Source organism: Megascapheus bottae, chromosome 11 (assembly GCF_031878675.1).
Source record: "Megascapheus bottae isolate mThoBot1 chromosome 11, mThoBot2.hap1, whole genome shotgun sequence".
Classification (NCBI taxonomy): Eukaryota; Metazoa; Chordata; class Mammalia; order Rodentia; family Geomyidae; genus Megascapheus; species Megascapheus bottae.
In genome coordinates, this window is record NC_143519.1 from 46,118,348 (window position 1) to 46,133,247 (window position 14,900).

Consider the following 14,900-nt stretch of genomic DNA (forward strand, 5'->3'; position numbering starts at 1 on the left):
CTTAGTGAAGGTGTGCTATGTCAGTACCTGTTTCCCAAAGCTTCGTGCCAAGAGAATATGCTGTAAGACTAATCTATTTTCACTCATATATAAAAAATAGGCCTAAAGGACATACATATTCATATACATGTACATAAACAGTTTCATTGATCCATATACATAGCTATTTTATAAAGATAAAACATGAATCTAAGAAACTACTTAGGAGCTGGAGAAGGAAGGGGAAAGGAAAATAATAATAGAAAGTAAAGAATTTCAAAATAGTCAGTCAGGCACGGTGGCTCATGCCTGTAATCCTAGCTACTCCAGAGGCTGAGATCTGAGGATCAAGGCTCACAGCCAGCCTTATCTCCAATTAATCTCTAGAAAACGGGAAGTAGGGCTTGGCCCATGGGTAGGGCGGTAGCCTTGAGCTGAAGGCTCAGGGACAGCGCCCAGACAGAGTTCAAGCCCCATGACCCACAAAAACAAACAAACAAACATACAAGCCACCTGGAATCCTAACTACTCAGGAGGTTGATCTGAAAGACTATCAGTTCAGATAGGAAAATCAATGAGACTCTCTCATCTCCAATAAACTATTCAAAGAAAGTCAAAAGTAGCACTGTGGCTCCAAATGGTAGAAAATTAGCCTTGAAGAAAAGAAGTTCAGTGATGAGAGGATGAATAAGTCAAAATAGATTGCAACGAAGTTCACTAAACAAGGAAATCTGCTGAAACTGTTTTGGAAAAGATAAGGATTACACACAGAGTGGAGTACTCTCTCTGTATAGCTAGTGTAACCTAAAATTAAAATTAAAATACAGCACATACATAGAAAAAGCCACAAGTGGTGCTATGGCTCAAGTGGTAGAGCTCTAGCCTCAGGAAAGCCCAAAGATAATACTCAGGCCCTGAGTTCAAGCCCTAGGACTGGCAAAAAAAATTAAATAAAATTAAAATTCAATAAAACAAAATAAAATCTGGGCGGAAGAATCCAGGATGCTCTTTGAAGAAGGGTCACCAACCTCAAAAGCTCTATGACATGTGCAAAGAAGTCAAGAACTCTAAGCCCTTTGGGGCTGCTGTTGCTACTAAACTTTGGAAGCACAGCTACCAACTCATTAATCAATTTCTAAGGTCACAGAAATATAAAAGCACCAATGATAGTGGCTAAAAGGCTTTCAATTCTTAATGTAGTTGTTTTGTTGAGAATGGAGGCGTGAAACCACCTCAAAATTCCAGGGGATAAAATGTACTATATAGTCTATACATATACTCACAATTGGTAATGACAAGAATCTCTCACATTGATAATATTCAATAAACTAATTGATCTTTAGTTATACATGCTAAATAAAAATGTATTTCACTTCAAGTAATAAGCCAACAAGGGTCACCAAAGTACTTCGAACCATTTTTATGCCTATCAATTTCAGTTCTATAAAACTTTCTGCCAGGCAGTTTCGACCTTTGGCCTGACCTGCCCAGACCATGGCTTCTGCTTTGGAGGAACTAAAAGTAAAAGTATTACTGGAAAAGTGCACTAGGAAAAGAATACGCGATGCCCTTACAACTGAAAAAATCTAAGATTGAGATAGAAAAAGAACAAGATGCAGCAGAAATCACAGAAGAAACCACAAGTTGATAGTGTAAAGCCAGCTGCTGTTGTTGCTCCCATTACAACTGGATATACAGTGAAAATTAGTAATTATGAATGGGATCAGATAAGTTTGTGAAAATCTACATTACTTAAACTGCCGTTCATCTGGTTACCACTGAGAACGTACAGGTGCATTTCACACACAGGTCATTTGATCCTTTGGGAAAGAATCTAAGTGAGGAGAGTTACTCCATGACAGTGAACAATCTCTTGAAGCCCATCTCTGTAGAAGGCAGTTCAAGAAAGTCAAGACGGATACAGTTCTCATCTTATGTAGAAAGAAAGCAGAAAATGCACGATGGGATTACTTGACTCAAGTTGAAAAGGAGTGCAAAGAGAAAGAAAAGCCTTCATATGACACTGAAGCAGATCCTATTGAGGGATTAATAAATGTTCTAAAGAAAATTTATGAAGATGGAGATGATGATATGAAGCACACCATTAATAAAGCCTGGGTGGAATCAAGAGAGAAGCAAGCCAAAGGAGACCCAGAATTTTGAGACTTTTAAATCCTCTTGGAACCATGATGTGGAAATACTGATTTTCCAATAATGGAATGTAGGACAGATATTTACACAGCCTTTTAAGTTAAAGGCAGTGAATTCTCCATTTCCTACTGGAGGATTTACTTAAATAAAATATGCTTATTAAGCACTTCCTCCAAAGATGCTTTCATTAGTATCCTGGTTATTTTTTTTTAAGAAGGGGTTGATTATGTGGCAGTCCATTGAAATAAATTTTGTCTAAGGAATATGCTACCTGTATTTTAATTCAGCTAGGAAGTAGAAAACAATACTTGCATGGTGTGAGTTACTGTTACCACTTCCCACTAATGTAAGAAGATTAAAGTCAAAATTTTGCATTAAAAAAAAAAAACTTTCTGCCAGCCAGGCACCAGTGGCTCATGCCTATAATCCTAGATTATTCAGGAGGCTAAGATTGTGGTTCACAGCCAGCCCATACAGGTGTGTGAGACTCTTGTCTTCAATAAACTATTCAGAAAAGGCCACAAGCGGTGCTGTCTCAAGTGGTAGGGGACTTGACTTAAACAAAAAGAAGCTCAGGGACAGAACCAAGTTCTGGAGCCCCAAGACTGCCCACCAAAAAAGAAAAGAAAAACAGGAGCAGGGAGGTGAGAAGGAGAGGGGGGGAGGGGAAGAGAGAGAGGGAGAGGGGAAAGGGGAGAGAGAGGAGAGGCGAGAGAGGGAGGGAGGGAGAGAGAGAGAGAGCGAAAGCGAGAGAAAGAGAAAGAGAGAAAGAGAGAGAGAGAGAGAAGAGAGAGAGAGAGAGAGAGAGAGAGAGAGAGAGAGAGAGAGAGAGAGAGAGAGAGAGAGAGAGCGCAACTTTTTGTTAAATTTCTACTTTTTTGTTTTTGTGTGTGTGTGTGGCGATACTGGGGTCCAGACCTCAGAGCCTAGGAGCTGATCCTCAAGCTTGTTCACTTCCTCTACCATATGAGCAACAGCTCCACTTCTAGCTTTTTGGTAGTTAACTGGAGATGAGTCTCACAGATTTTCCTACCTAGCCTTCTGAGTAGCTACAATTACAGACATAAGCTACCAATGTTTTCTGTTATTGCCACTCTCGATTGTTATCGAACTCTACACCAGAGAGGAGCAGGGGAATGGGGGATGTATCATAAAAAATAGGAGTAAGTAATGGCCAGTAAACAGAAGCAGGGAAGTATTCCAAGTCTTCCCAGGTACCAATGGCTCACACCTGTAATCTTGGCTACAAGAGGCTGAGATCTCCAATTAACCACCAAAAAGCTAAAAATGGAGCCGTGGCTCAAGTGATAGTGTTAACTTTGAGCGGGAGGAAGGGAAGAGGATTACAGGGACAGCACCCAAGCTCTACGTTCAAGCCTCAGGACTGACACAAAGAAAAAAAAAAAAACTTTTATACTGAATTTAAAATCTAAAATTTACAGCTGAAGTTCTTCTAGTAACCTCTTATAAGTCGGTGGGAGAGGGGGTTTGGCCTAGTAGAGTGTTGCCTAGCATGCATGAAGACCCAGGTTCAATTCCTTGGTACCACATACATAGAAAAAAGCCAGAAGTGATGCTGAGGCTCAGGTGGTAGAGCTCTAGCCTTGAGAAAGTCCAAGGACAGTGCTCAGGCCCTGAGCTCAAGCCCAGGACTGGCAAAAAAAAAAAAAAAAAAAAAAAGCTGGAAATGGTGCTGTGACTCAAGTGGTAGAGTTCTAGCCTTGAGAAAGCCCCCAAACAGGGCTCAGACCCTGAGTTCAAGTGAAAAAAAAAAATTACAGAGGGAAGGATTCTTTGTGAACACAAGGACTTTAGTAGTAAAGAAAACTGCATAAATTAAAAAGAAAAGCAAAATCAATTGTTAGAAAAATGGACAATATATACTTCCTGAAATGAATGAATACCCAAGTATATATATATGTATATATATATACACACATATACATATACATACGTATGTATATATATACACACATATACATATATAAACATATGTATATATATACATATACATATCATATAGAACACATGGAAAATACTAAAATATACTACATATCAGATAATATACATTAAACTTCAATGAAATGCCATTTAATACCCATAAAATTGCCCCCCCCCCAAAGAAAGAAACGTTTAACTTAGTTTAAATTGCTCAGGCCATGAGTTCAAGCCCCACAACTGGCCAAAATTTAAAAAAAAACATAAAAACAATGTAACTCATAAATGTAAGTCTGAAGAATTTTCACAAGTTGAATGAATATACATATATAACATGACTTATGCCCTCTTTAGTTATTAAGTCTCCCAACTCGTACTTGACCTGATTTTGAATTTTACATAAATAAAATTATAAACTAGTCTCTTTGTTTCATGGGTTATTTCATCATTATAGAGTTTTGATTCATACTTATTACTACATGTAGTTGTAGATCATCTTACTGAAATCTTATATTATGATTATAACATCTATTTTACTAACCAGAGGTTATTTGGATTAAGTTCTATTATGTATAACACACTATTAAAAAAGTACATCTTTATGGCATACACATGTATTTGTCATATTTACTTCTCTCAGAAAAGAGCTACAAAAAACGGGAACAGTGGCACCTGCTGGTAATCTCAGCACTTGGAAGGCTGAAGCAAGAGCACCTCAAATGGGTGGTCAACATCAGCAAAGAGATCAAACATCCAAATTTCCCCCTTCCCCCCAAACTTGCCCAATAGTCTTCCTATGTGGTTGACTCCAAAAAGCAGTATGAGAAAACTAGCTGCTTTGTTTCCCTTACACATTTAATATAGCTGCCTAATTTCATTATCATTTTAGTGTATGTGTGTACTGGTTCCTGAGTGGAGTTTCAATTTCACCAATATCTGTTGGGGCAATGGTGGGGCTTAAACTCAGAGCCTGGGCTCTACCCTTGAGCCTCTAACCACTTGAGCCACAGTGCCAATTTCAGCCTTTTCTGTTTATGTGATACTGAGGAATCAAACTCAGCACTTCATGCAAGCACTCTACCATTAAGCCCTATTTTGCCAGCCCCAATGATCACTTTTTTTGGCCAGTCCTGGGCTTGAGCTCAGGGCCTGAGGTGCGCTGTCCTTGGTCTTTCTCAAGGCTAGGGGCTCTACTACCTGAGCCTCAGTACCATTTCTGGCTTTTTTCTATGTGTGTTGTACTAAGGAATCAAACCTGGATCCTTCATGCATGCTAAGCAAGCATTCTACCACTAGGCCAAACTCCCAATGCCCCAATGATCACTTTTTCAAATACATATTGACCTTCTTATTATTTTATGAAATACCTATTAAATCTTTTGACTCCTCAAAATAATGAATTTCCTTTTTCATATTAGTTTCAAATAGTATCAAAATTTTCACGCTGACAATTTTGTGGCCGGATGCAGGCATTACAGGAATCTTCACTTGTTAACCTCTTTCCCTACTTTTTTATGTTTGTTTTTTGAAGAGGTATACCAAGTTTTAAATGCATGACCTCAAGCTCATACTTGCTAAGAGAGTAGTACTCTACTGACATGCCCAATCTCCTTCCACCCTAGTCCTTTTACTCCTACCCTCTTCTAACATAGACTCATACTTAAGCTCAGACATAGTGATCCTATGTCTATACTTCAAATCTGACCTTTCACAATCTTACCTTTGCATCATGAATAGAGAGGATTTTAGGTACTTATGCCACATTTTACACCACATTCCAGCTAGTGCTATCTTTTTTTTTTGGTGGGTCATGAGACTTGAACTCTGGGCCTGGGTGCTGTCCCTGAGTTCCTCAGCTCAAGGCTACCGCCCTATGCCTTGAGCCACAACCTCACTTCTGGTTTTCTAGTGATTAATTGGAGGTAAGAGTCTCACATTCTTTAGTGTCTGGACTGGCTTTGAACCTTGATCCTCAGATCTCAGCCTCCTGCTTAGCTAGGATTACAGGTGTGAGCGCCACCACACCCAGCTAATGCTATCTTTGCATAAAACAATTTATAAATATGTTTTCTTTTCATGTCCTCAAAGATCATGAAGACATTTTCCTATATGCTATTCTAAAAGCTTTAGTGTTCTCCTACCTGCAATTAAACCTGTTTTCAGTAAGACCCTAAATGGTCTTCTAGTTGACATAGCACCACTTATTGGAAAAACTGTCCTTATCTATGCTGCTCTAGAACATAATCTACTTTTTTGGGGGGGGGGTCATGATCTCAGCCTGGGCACTGACCCTGAGCTCTTCAGCTCAAGGCTAATGCCCCAACACCTGGGCCAGGGCATTGTCCCTGAGCTCTACAGCTCAAGGCTACCGCTCTACCCTTAAGCCAAGCCCCACTTCCCATTTTCAAACCGCAGATGCAATTACCAAAAGGTAATGCATGCCCGCTTATTCTTTTTTGTTTTTTTGTTTTGTTTTTTTTTTTTTTGGCCAGTCCTGGGCTTTGGCTCAGGGCCTGAGCACTGTCCTGGGACTTTCTCAAGGCTAGAGCTCTACCACTTGAGCCTCAGCACCACTTCCGGCTTTTTTGTATGTATGTGGTACCAAGGAATCGAACCCGGGTCTTTGTGCATGCTAGGCAAGCACTTTAACCACTAGGCCAAACTCCCAGCCCCCCCCCCCCCACTTCCCATTTTCTAGAAGTTAATCAGAGATAAAAAAAATCTCAGGTTCTTTTGTACCCAGGCTGGCACTGAATCTTGATCCTCAGATCTCAGCTTCCTGAGTAGCTAGGATTACAGGCGTGAGCCACATGTATTTCTTATGTTGTATGGCTGTACATGTCTCTTTGAGTTCAGAATAATGTTAGATTAAAAAATGCCATAATGGGGCCAGGAGTTTGGCCTAGCGGTTAAAGTGCTTGCCTAGCATGCATGAAGACCCGGGTTCGATTCCTTGGTACCACATACATAGAAAAAAGCCAGAAGTGGTGCTGAGGCTCAAGGGGTAGAGCTCTAGCCTTGAGAAAGTCCAAGGACAGTGCTCAGACCCTGAGCTCAAGCCCAGGACTGGCCAAAAAAAAAAAAAAAGGCAAAATGAAAAATGATATAAATGAAAAAGCTGTATAGACACACACTGCTACAAGTTAGCAAGATTTAGTATACATACACAACATATACATGTAGTAAAACAAAACTTAAGAACACTGTACACAAAATCCCAATTGTTGCTCTGTAAAGAGGAAAAGAGGTAAATGACACTATGTAAGGGAACAAAGGAGACTACATACTATCTAGAATCTTCTGTTCCATGTACTACATTTTTAAAAATCCAAAACAAGAAAGAATACAACTAGGTAAACATGGCAAAAATGTTTATATTATGTACTCAAAATACTCGAACATATCAGTAAGAATACCACTGTCAAAAACCAGTAAATTATTCATTAAAATAGTAATCATTATGGCAAACCTTTAGTCTAATGGACCAATAAGCAAGGAAAATTATTGTTTATATTTACAAAGCTTTCATTAACTTGATGCAATTAAAATTTTCTACATGGCTTTTTAAGATGATTAATTTTAGTGATATAACCAATCTACTATGTTCTGCAGTTTTCTTGACAGCTACACAAAAGGAAATGTAACTCATTTAAAATTAGGAAAATACCATGACTCTATAGATACAATGTTTTATTTCATAATTTATATGTATCTATGCTATACAAACCCTTAGCCTAATTTTGATTATGTTCTAAAAACTAAGTGCCAGTGATTGTATATAGAAATTCACTTCTTGAACACTTGTTTGTTAAACATGTCATTTGAAATATGATGTAAAAATCAATGTTAATAAATTCTTTAATAAAAAAATTAGGAAAACAATCCTATTTTTTCTTCTTTCCTTTGATAATCTTACTATCCTTTTCTTGCTGAACTACTTGGCAAAAGAACAAAACTAGTAACAATAATAAAAATTTCCAATGCTCATCTAAAAAACAAACGGCAGAAAGAAGTTGGCAATGACAATTTCCTCTTCATTTGCCCTTCTTTATATATGATGATACTTCAAACCCTAATTATTTGGCTAAAACTGAAGTAAAACTCAATTTCAATTGTTTAAATGGAGGCATTTCTCATCACAAGCCAAATAAAACAAGACTAGCTAGACTTTGGCTAGCTTTTTTGGGAGGGGAGGCGGCAGAATTGGGCTTAGGGCATAAGCACTGTCCCTGAGCTTCTTTTATTGTTTCTTTTTTGTTTTGTTTTGGGTTTTTTTGCCAGCTCTGGGGCTTGTACTCAGGGCCTGAGCACTGTCCTTGGGCTTTCTTAAGACTAGCACTCTGCCACTTGAGACACAGCACCACTTCCAGCTATTTTTTATTTATGTGGTACCGAGGAACTGAACCCAAGTCATTGTGCATGACAGGCAAGCACTTTATCACTAAGCTAGACTTCCAGCCCCTCCCTAAGCTTCTGCTCAAGGTTAGGAGCTCTACCACCAGAGGCACAGAGATAACTTCTGTCATTTTATGTCTATGTGGTAAGTTTTAAGTTTTTTTTTTTAGGTTTTTTATTGTAATTAATAGAAGGGTTACATTATATTCACCAGATAGAAGGTGCATTACTTCACAAACATTGATACCTTTTCTTTTTTTTATTTTTTATTTTTTATATTGTAATTAGTAAAAGGGTTACATGATATTTGCCAGATAGAAGGTACATTAATTCACATACATTGATACCCTTTCACATGTTTTGGTACCCATTACCCTCCCCCCCACACCCCCCACCCGTCTTGGTTTTCCCCCCTTCCCTATCAAATTTCAAATATCCAAATACAAATAAATTCAATATATCAGATAACAAAGTGAGATACTGTAACAATATGAGATAACCAAGGGACAGCAAAGGAGATGAGAGACAACATAGTACATTAAGGACAACAATCATTCATTATATGGCTTTTGTTTCAGTATCCTGGAGGTCCTTTCAATTAGCTTCACATTATATGTCCTTATGTATCAAGATTTTGCTCTATTGCAAAATCTTAATAAGGACCAAGAATCACAACAAATCAGAGAAAGGCTGGATAAGTGGGATTGCATTAAACTGCAGAGCTTTTGTATGGCAAAGGACATAGCTAGTAAACTAATCAGGAAGCCTACAGAGTGGGAGAAGATCTTCACCAACCAAACAACGGACAAAGGCCTCATATCTAAAATATATCAACAACTCAAAAAATTGAATCACTCCAAAGCTAACCTCCAAAGTACCAACCATCCCATTAAAAAATGGGCCAAAGACTTAAAGAGAGTCTTCTCTGAAGAAGAAACAAAAATGGCCTATAGACACATGAAGAAATGCTCAACATCTCTGGTCATAAAAGAAATGCAAATCAAAACAACTCTAAGATTCCACCTCACTCCAGCTAGAATGGCCAGGATCAGGAAAACGAATGACAATAGATGCTGGAGGGGATGTGGCCAGGAGGGATCACTACTACACTGTTGGTGGGAGTGCAAACTCGTTCAACCACTATAGAAAGCAGTGTGGCAGTGCCTCAAAAGGCTAAACATAGAACTCCCCTATGACCCAGCAATTCCACTACTTGGCATTTACCCAACCACCCAGAAACAAGGACATACTAAACCCACAAATTTTATGTTTTTATGTGATGTTTTATGGTTTTGTTTATGCATACTAGGCAAGCCCTCTTCCATTAAGCCACATTCCCAGATGTGGTTAGCTTATTTTTAAGAAAAACTATTATATAAAAAAACGAATAAGATTCTCATACATTACATTTTTATACTACAGAATATTTTTAAAAGAAAATAAACATGAATTATCACAGTTAAAAAAAAAAAGAAAAGAAACAATGTTTTGTGCTAGTCTTGAGGCTATCAGGTCTTGGAGACTGTCCCTGAACTTTTTTTGTATTCAAGGCTAATACTCTGCGTCTAGCTTTTTTTTGGTAGTACATAGAAGTCACACAGACTTTATTGTCCAGGCTGGCTTTGAAGCATAATACTAAGATATCAGCCTACTGAGTAGCTAGGATTACAGGCATGGGCCACTGGCACTAGGCTGAAAATTATTTTTTAAGATATCTTTAATTCAAGAATCTGAACCAATGTCACTGGCACACAATCTAACTAGATCCTAGATGAAGATCACACCACAGTTCACTATGATTAAGGGGGTAATATTACCTAATTAAGATTCTAGGGGCCGGGAGTTTGGCCTAGTGGTTAAAGTGTTTGCCTAGCATGCATGAAGACCCGGGTTCGATTCCTCGGTACCACATACATAGAAAAAAGCCGGAAGTGGTGCTGAGGCTCAAGTGGTAGAGCTCTAGCCTTGAGAAAGTCCCAGGACAGTGCTCAGGCCCTGAGCTCAAGCCCAGGACTGGCAAAAAAAAAAAAAAAAAAAAAAAAGATTCTAATTCAGGGGGCTGGGAGTTTGGCCTAGTGGTAGAGTGCTTGCCTAGCATGCATGAAGACCCTGGTTCGATTCCTCAGTACCACATACATAGAAAATATGCCAGAAGTGTTGCTGTGGCTCAAGTGGTGGAACTCTAGCCGTGAGAAAACCCAAGGACAGTGCTCAGGCCCTAAGCCCAAGCCCAGGACTGGCAAAAAAAAAAAGATTCTAATTCAAAATTACAGAACTTTCTTGTAAAAATTAACAAGTCTGATTCTAAATTTACATGCAAAGTCAAAGGACCTAGAAAAAGAAAATAAAGGTTAGATACTTCAAATGATATTGAAATTAAAAAAAAAAGAATCCTGTGTGCTAAACAGTCTCTTGTCCACATCATTCCACTTAAAACTCTATCTTCCCTTAGACAACAGACAAGATATAATAATGGTATTTGCTGGGAAGTGGATGAATCTAGAGTGAATCATGTTGAGACAAGTCAAGACCAAAGGAAGGAAAGGCGCATAGCATCCTTAATATGTGGCTATTAGATCCAAACAGCACAAGAGCGAGGACTCAATATTTGCGTACCCAATGCTATGGACATAGTACTGGAAATATAAACATAACTGCATAGACATAAAATTTATGACTCTATAATGTTTTATTACATAGATTAATATGCATCTATGACATACAAACCCTCAGCTTAATTTTAATTATGTTCTAAAATCTAAGTGCCAGTGATTGTATAGAGTCTCTTCTTGAATACTTGTTTAATATGTCATTTGAAATGATATAAAAATCAATGTTAATAAATTATTTAAAAAAACAAAACAAAACAACTTGGAATCAAGGACTGTGAGCTTAGCCTCCTGGTACAGTGCTTGACTAGCATACATGAAGACCTGGGTTCAATTCCTCAGTACCACATACTGAAAGCCAGAAATGGTACTGTGGCTCAAGTGGTAGAGCTCTAACCTTGAGAAAGCCCAAGGACAGTGCCCAGGCCTTGAGTTCAAGGTGCAGGACTGGCAAAAACAAACAAACAACAACAAAAAAAAAAAAAAAACCATGGAATCAAGCCAAGTGCTGGTGGCTCACACTAATCCTAGCTCCTCAGAAGGCTAAGATCTGAGGATCACACTTCCAAGTTTTCTTTGGCAAAAAAAAAAAAGAAAAAGTCTGTGAACTGCTTATCTCCAGTGAACTAGTAATATGCCAGAAGTAAAGGTGTGACCCAAGTAATAGACCACCACCCTTAAGCAAAAGGCTAAGGGACAGTAACCTAGGCCCTACATTCAGGCCCTTGTACAGGCACAGGTGTGCACATATGCACATAGATCAAAATTAACAGGAAGATTTTTTTTAAGTCTTTATCCAAGGACAGTGCTCAGGCCCTTAGTTCAAGCCTAAGACTGGCAGAAGAAGAAGAAGAAGAAGAGGAGGAGGAGGAGGAGGAGGAGGAGGAGGAGGAGGAGGAGGAGGAGGAGGAGGAGGAGGAGGAGGAAATAATAATAGTAATAATAATAATATGGGAAGGACAGCATTACAGAATTACTGAATAAGCATTAGTAATTAAGAGTGATTATCCTCCACAAACAATGGAGACAGTTGGTGTTGGTATGGAAGTTAGAAGCAGTTATAGTTTAAAAAAAAAAAAAAAAAACTATAGGAGGGCCAAGAGTTTTGCCTAGTGGTAGAATGCACCCAGAAAGACTCTGGTTGACGACTCAGCACCACATACATAGAAAAGAAAAAAAAAAAGCTGGAAGTGGTGCTGTGGCTCAAGTGGTAGAGCTCTAGCCTTGAGAAAGTCCAAGGAGTTCTGAGCTCAAGCCCAGAACAGGGTGGGGTGGGGGGAGAGAAACTATAGGAAAACCTACACATAAATAAATCCATAGGAATTGGAATTTGAGAAACCATTCACTGAGTGTGGAGGTGAAAATGACAAAAGTAGCAACCCATTAACATTAAGGAGAAGCAAACTAAATGTCAGGAATGGGGATTAAATTAGAACCAAAAAACAAAGAAAAGTCAGAAAAATGTAAATCAAGAGAAGCTTTAAGATAGTCTAAATAAGACACAGTGTCAACGTGCCTGTAAACCAGCACTGGGAGGCTGAAGCGGAAGATCAAAAGTTTAAGCCAGAGCTATATAATGAGTTCATGGCTACCTTGAATTATACAGTGAAACGGACTCAAAAGAAACCAAGAAAGAATGCCCAATATTGCTAGCAAAAGACGATTAAATGATAAATTAGAAAGTGTGGGTAGGAATTAAAGAAACTATTGACTTTATTAAGAAAGATAAAACAAAAAGACTGTGAAGAGGAAGAATAAAAAGAAGTAGGGAAAAAAAGAAGTAGGGAATGGAGTCATTATCTAAAATTTACTAGAAAAGGAAGGAATGTAGTCACTTGAGAAGTAAAAGGCTATATGAGAAAATAGATCAAAGTTTTTCCATTTGTTTCTTTTTTCTTTGCCAGTCCTGGGCTTGAGCTCAGGGCCTGAGCACTGTCCTTGGGCTTTCTCAAGGCTAGAGCTCTACCACTTGAGCCTTAGCACCACTTCCGGCTTTTTTCTATGTATGTGGTACTGAGGAATTGAACCCGGTCTTTGGGCTTGCTAGGCAAGCACTCTACCCCTAGGCCAAACTCCTGGCCCCTTGTTTCATTTCTTTGGGTCAGCAACAAGAAGGTAGAGTCATGAATCATTCTGAAGGTACATGAGCAGCTTCCCCATAGAGAGCCACTGCAGCCATTTACTTCTGCACTGTTAAGTTTGCTAATTCTAAACATTTCACACTAATGGAATCCCTCAAACACTGCCTGTTATGTCTGACTTATTTCGCTTTCATTTTCAACATTTATCCATGTTGAAGCAAGTATACATTTTTTTTCTTTCTTTTAAACTAAGTACTATTCACTGTTTGGATATTACTCATCAGGTTATAGCTATTTGGGCTGCCTCTACCTTTTGGCTAATACGAATCTGAGATGACATTTATAGATTTTGTGTGTGTGTGTTGACATGCTTTCATATTATGATTTAGGTATATAACCAGACGTTATTGGGCCAGAAGGTACCTCTAAAATCTAGCTTTTTGATAAAATGTCCAAATATTTCACAAAGCAGTTCCATTATTTCTCATTGGCAATACAAGGGTTCCAGTTTCTCTACATTCTACCAACTTTGTTGCTGGATCCTTTCTTATTGTAGGCAGTAGTAGTTTTAAGTGGAATCTCACACCTAAAGTGTGTTTCCATAAATGAGTAATGGGAAAGAGTATCTTTGATGTGTTTATTAAAATCTTTGGTAAATGTCTAGTCAAAACCTTTGACTAGGAAGCTGATGGCGCACAATTATATCCTAGCTCTCAGGAGGCTGAGAGGTAAGGATCCTGGTTCAAAGCCAAGAGAACAAACACAAAAAAGACAAAACCAAAAACAAAACCTTTGAATTTTTTTTTTTTTTTTTTTTTTGCTAGTCCTGGGCTTGAGCTCAGGGACTGAGCTGCTCTTGGACTTTCTCAAGGCTAGAAAGCCTTGAGCCACAGTGCCACTTCTGGCGTTTTCTGTGTGGTACCGAGGAATCAAACCCTGGTCTTCAGGCATGCTAGGCAAGCACTCTAGCACTAAGCCAAACTCCCACCCGGACCTTTGACTATTTTTAAACATTTTGTTTGTTTGTTTGTTTGGATCATGAGGCTTGATCTCTATGTCTGGATGATGTCCCTTATCTCCACTAGGCCCTACCCTTTGAGCCACTCCCTGCTTTTTAGTGGTTAATTGGAGAAAAGAGTCTCAAGGTCTTTAGTGCCTGGGCTGGCTTTGAACCGTTTTCCTCATATCTCAGCCTCCTGAGTAGCTAGGATTACAGGCATGAGCCACTGTGCCAGCTTTCTTAGTATTTTTGTTGTTAATAGTTCTTCATATATCCTGGATACTAGGATACAGTTCTTTTTCTTTCTTTTAGTGATACTGAGAGTTAAACTCAAACCCTTCAACTTGCTACATACCACTTAGGCCATATGCGCAACCCGTTTGATTTTTAGTATTTGGGTTTTGTCCCTACCCTCCCACCCCCCAGATAACTGGGATGACAGGCATATCCATCATGCTCAGCTTTACTGGTTCTGATAGGGTCTTAGCTAACTTTTCTCCAGGGTAAGCCTTAAACTATTATTATGATGCTCCCAATCTCCTGACTCTCAAGTAGCTGGTATTACAGATGTGAGTTACTGCTAGAAGCACAAAAGCTTTTGGTATTTGGTTATGCTCCTACTATCATGTCTAATAAAAGATTGCCTAATCTTAAATCAGGACAATTTAAATGGTTTTCTAAAGAATTTTAGACTCTTAGCTCTAACATTTATGTCTTGAATCTATTTCTCTCTCCCTCTCCCTCCAA

The 14,900-nt window shown here is 38.7% G+C and overlaps 1 protein-coding gene and 1 pseudogene across 2 annotated transcripts in view; one reads left to right on the plus strand and one right to left on the minus strand.

The window, feature by feature from the left end:
- Positions 1-14,900, minus strand: part of Ints6 (integrator complex subunit 6) — a 95,937-nt gene that overhangs the window by 35,342 nt on the left and 45,695 nt on the right. The gene's annotated exons all lie outside the window — the stretch shown is intronic.
- On the plus strand, positions 1,474-2,159 carry LOC150057013 (calcyclin-binding protein pseudogene; annotated as a pseudogene).